This window comes from Salvelinus fontinalis, chromosome 9 (genome assembly GCF_029448725.1).
Source record: "Salvelinus fontinalis isolate EN_2023a chromosome 9, ASM2944872v1, whole genome shotgun sequence".
NCBI lineage: Eukaryota > Metazoa > Chordata > Actinopteri > Salmoniformes > Salmonidae > Salvelinus > Salvelinus fontinalis.
This window is the reverse complement of record NC_074673.1, coordinates 22,061,548-22,066,828: the sequence shown is the minus strand read 5'-3', so window position 1 is coordinate 22,066,828 and position 5,281 is coordinate 22,061,548. Positions and strand designations below refer to the sequence as shown.

Sequence of the window (5,281 nt, the reverse complement as noted above, 5' to 3'; positions counted from 1 at the left end):
GTTTGGTCTGTTTATAGTATTGTAATGAAACAGCAAGGTCGTTACAGTATGCATGTTGAAGGGGTGTGTCATCTACCATCGTTCACATCCCACCATTCATTTCCGGAAGTACTCAAAGAATTTATGAACTCTTACTCACCTCATTTTGTTATAACATCTTTGGTCAAACAGACGATTACGTGAACCCAGAATGCATTGTATGTCAACAAACATGGCTACACAGCTGGAATTAGCTTAGCTCATCATAATCAGTATAACCTTCAAAAAAGTATTTTACACACATATGTGCCCATTACAATCTGTGCAAGAATCGGAATGCATGATTTGTCACCTAGATTTGAAAACATGTGAATAAAACGGTAAATACACAAATAATTGCCACACGAAACATTTTCTGATAGTGATTTATTGATACAAGTGGCGCGTGCCGGCAGTCAACCACGTACCCTCTCACTGTAAACCATTCAGTGTTGTTGTTTATGTATGTAGCTAGTGAGCTAAGCTGAAGCATTAGCAATCTTTCAAAAGGAGACAACAAACAAATGTGGAAATTATGGAGATTTTTAAAAAATTCTGACAATGAGTCAGAGTATGAAAGTCAGGAATCAGATTCTGACTGAGTGAGGAGCTGCCCCCCAACCTTGTAGCCACTGAGAACCCTGAATCTGAATTTCCCTTGTCCACTGACGAAGTCCCAGGTCCCTTTGAAGATGCTGGTGGTGATGGTGGCAGACTGACAGTGGATGAAGTACAGTTCTGTGGTAGCTGGAAGGCTGCCAGCCATTTCATCCCTCCTGGCCCTGCTGATTGTGTTGATGAGTCCCAGTCTGGAGTGCAACGCCCCTTGCCATTTCCAACTGAGGCAGAGTGCTTCAAGTTGTTTCTGACAGAGGAGCTGGTGGGAGACATAGTAGAGACCAATCACTATGCCTTGGAGCTACAGGAGAAGAGAGAGCCAGGAGTGGGGGACAACCACAATTTGTGAAATGTACACATTCCTGGTGACAGTAAAGACTGCTTTCTAGTTCTGCTGCTATGACTGCATTTCATCAACGCTACTACCATCCTAAATGACCCGTTATACAAAATAAGAAATGTTAACAGCTGGCAGTAAAGTGGCATGACAAACGAGACGTCCAAGTCCTCTCCGTTGTCCATACAGCAACCATGTTGGCCACAGGGAAGGTGGACCACCTGACGGGAGAGAGAAACAAACCAGACAGAGAAACATCAAACCAGACTGCGTGCTTGACTATTACCTCAAAATGGGGGCAGTGGATAAGGCTGACATGATAAACAGCTTTGTGGAATGCACTCAGAAAACGACCAAGTGGTATAAGATATTTCTCCAGGGTAGCGTCAAAATACAACATGCCAATACTTCTGACGCATTTAGCATTGTTTTACAGAACTAATAGAATAATGTAACTAGCTACATAAGCACGATTGAATATAACACCATAAAAGGTGAGTAACATGAGTAACGTTACCTAGCGTGTCCGCGGTTATAAGGAATATACACAAATATATTATGCTCCATGCACACAGTGAGCTACGGTAGAAACGGTATAACACGACACAGAAACTATTATAACGTAATTAGGCACTTACTTTGATAGAAACGCAGTCTTGATTTGAAGATGGGTGTCTGGAGTGACGCTTCTAGCGCTGAGACGCTGTGCCACTTGGGAGTCATAAGGCCAGGGTAGCTTCGAAATACAACACATGCTAATACTTCCCTGACGAAATTAGCATTGTTTGCCAGAACTAATAGGAGAATGTAGCTAGATACCTAAGCATTGAGTATAACACCATAAATGTTATGAAATGAGTAACGTTACATCGCCTGTCCGCGGTTATAAGGAATGTACATAAAAACATGACGTTACAGTAGAAACGACATAACACGACATGCAGAAACTATTATAACGTATTAAGGCACTTTGATAGAAACGCACACATTACCAAAGGTATTATTGGTAACGAAAACAACTTTGATTTCGATGCAGGCGACAGGTGGAAAATATGAACACGTGTATGCAGGACGGCAGATGAGTAAATGTCCTGCACAAACAATTGAGAAGTGTTTGGGGAATTTTGTCCGGGTCAGAAATGTCCCAAAAATTAATTGGTCCGCAAAAGTAAAAATGACTACTTTTATGTGAATGAATAAGGCGAAACACACATCATTTCAAACTGTTATTAGAAAATAAAAAACTTGTTAGAAAATAATTTTAAATTGACAAATAAAACAGGCTGCGTGCTTTGGTTTGAGGGCAGCGCAGGTTAAATGTACTGTTACATAACAATCACATTCTGGAATGGAGAGAACGTTCTAACATCACGTGCATAAAAAACTCACGCTGGGGCGACCGTTAGAAATATTTGGAACTCACGCATGAAAGGGTTAAGCTGCAGACCTTGCTATTTACCAAGATATTTTTCGATGCTGCCATTAAGAACACACTCAATGAGCTGTATAGGGCCATAAGCAAACAAGCAAATGCACATTCAGAGGCGGCTTCTCCCGTAACCAGTGATTATGAAGCAGAGAAACTGAAATCTGTTTTACCAAATTTTTACCAGCATTTCACCTGTGCAACTAGAGGCGACAAAACTCTACATCACCTTTACTCTACACACAGAAATGCATACTGTACAAGGCCCTCCCTTGCCCTCCCTTTGACAAATCTTACAATAACCGATCCTCCTGCTTCCTGCTTACGAGCAAAAACTCCAATAGGAAGTACCAGTGATGCGCTCAATACGGAAGTGGTCCAATGAAGCGGATGCTAAGCGACAGATCTGTTTCGCTAGAACAGACTGGAATATGTTCATCCAATAACATTGAGGAGTTTACCATATAACTCACCGACTTCATTATATAAGTGCACCAACAATGTTGTCCCCACAGTGATCGTACGTACTAGGGATGCAGTGGGCCCACAGTTCAGTATGTATCACGGTTTGTCGGCCACAGTATCTTTATATTTAAGAAAAGTGTGCACTTGTGTGACTCTCAACACGTTTACAACACGTAGCTCTTCATCTCCCAATCTAGTATACAGCGAACCGTCACAGTGAGGTAGCTTTGAGTTGCTCTGGAGGTCCAACTATCTGTGGAGAGAGCTAGATAGGGTGTCTTTGTCAATTCGTCTTCAATTTCTCTCCGTGATGATTCATAGTTTGGAAATTACTTTGCTGCTGAAATGTGTGCGAGAGGGGACATTGTAACGCGGTTACATTTTTTCATTAGGTGACGGAATTCAGAGTCAGTAACCACCGAATAGGGCTGCAAATCTTTGGCTTTGAATACTCCCACTGCTTTCATTATTTCATTATGTTTTTCTGAATTTGTCGCAAATTGTTGTTGGAAGGCAGCCGCGAGAGATTGTTGTGTTTTCGCTAACAAGTGGACTCTCCTTGCTCCAGCTCCACCTGCAAGGGATACGGCCGGGTAATGGCGAGTTAAATGCACATCTGTCACACCCTGATCTGTTTCACCTGTCCTTGTTATTGTCTCCACCCCCTCCAGGTGTTGCTTGTTTGCCCCAGTGTATTTATCCCTGTGTTTCCTGTCTCTCTGTGCTAGTTCGTCTTGTATGTCCAAGTCAACCAGCTGTTTTTCCCGTTATTTCTCCTTCTTCAAGTCCTCCCGGTTTTGACTCTTGCCTATTTCTGTACCCGCCTGCCTGACCATTCTGCCTGCCTTGACCTCGAGCCTGCCTGCCACTCTGTACCTCCTGGACTCTAATCTGGTTTTGACCTTTTGCCTGTCCACGACCATTCCCTTGCCTACTCCTTTTTGGATTATTAAACATCTAAGACTCCAACCACCTGCCTCCTGTGTCTGCATCTGGGTCTCACCTTGAGTTATGATAACATCATGTTAGAAGTGTTTCCACTCGAGTAGCCGGGTCTTCTTACCCTCGTCATCGTATTGAATTCCATCATATTCATTCCAGGCGCCGACAGAGATGGCCGCCTCGCTTCGCGTTCCTAGGAAACTATGCAGTATTTTGTTTCACCCTCCCCCACCCTCCCTTCGCAAAAGCTGACCACGACTCCATTTTGTTGCCTCCAGCCTTTAGACCAAAACTTAAACAGGAAGCTCACGCGCTCAGGTCTGTTCAACGCTGGTCCGACCAATCTGATTCCACGCTTCAAGATTGCTTCGATCACGTGGACTGGGATATGTTCCGCATTGCGTCAAACAACAACATTGACGAATACGCTGATTCGGTGAGCGTGTTTATTAGCAAGTGCATCGGCGATGTCGTACCCACACCAACTATTAAAACATTCCCAAACCAGAAAATGTGTTTTGACAGCAGCATTCGCGCGAAAATTAAAGCGCAAACCACGGCTTTTAATCAGGGCAAGGTGACCTTAAACATGCCTGAATACAAACAGTGTAGCTATTCCCTCCGCAAGGCAATCAAACAAGCTAAGCGTCAGTATAGAGACAAAGTAGAGTCGCATTTCAACGTTCAGACACAAGAAGTATGTGACAGGTTCTACAGTCAATCACGGGTTACAAATAGAAAACCAGCCACGTCGCGGACCAGGATGTCTTGCTCCCAGACAGACTAAGCAACTTCTTTGCACGCTTTGAGGACAATACAGTCTCACTGACACGGCACGCTACCAAAACCTGCGGACTCTCCTTCACTGCAGCCGACGTGAGTAAAACATTTAAACGTGTTAACCCTCGCAAGGCTGCAGGCCAAAACGGCATCCCCAGCCGCGTCCTCATAGCATGCGCAGACCAGCTGGCTGGTGTGTTTACGGACATATTCAATCAATCCTTATCCCAGTCTGCTGTCCCCACATGCTTCAAGAGGGCCACCATTGTTCCTGTTCCCAAGAAAGCTAAGGTAACTGAGCTAAATGACTACCGCCCCGTAGCACTCACTTCCGTCATCATGAAGTGCTTTGAGAGACTAGTCAAGGACCATATCACCTCCACCCTACCTGATACCCTAGACCCACTCCAATTTGCTTACCGCCCCAATAGGTCCAAAGACGACGCAATTGCAACCACACTGCCCTAACCCATCTGGACAAAAGGAATATATATGTGAGAATGCTGTTCATCGACTAGAGCTCAGCATTTAACACCATAGTACCCTCCAAACTCGTCATCAAACTCGAGACCCTGGGTCTCGACCCCGCCCTGTGCAACTGGGTACTGAACTTCCTGACGGGCCGCCCCCAGGTGGTGAGGGTAGGTAACAACATCGCCAGTCTGCTGATCCTCAACACTGGGGCCCCACAAGGG

General features: G+C 44.6%; 1 long non-coding RNA gene across 1 annotated transcript; it reads right to left on the bottom strand.

Annotated features, from left to right (window-relative positions):
- Nucleotides 1–388: 388 nt before the first annotated feature.
- LOC129862275 (uncharacterized) lies at nucleotides 389–2,340 on the bottom strand. The gene is made up of 2 exons (XR_008760744.1): nucleotides 1,612–2,340; nucleotides 389–1,194 (listed from the first exon to the last, which is right to left on the bottom strand). It is a non-coding gene; the product is annotated as an uncharacterized LOC129862275 (long non-coding RNA).
- Nucleotides 2,341–5,281: the final 2,941 nt, after the last annotated feature.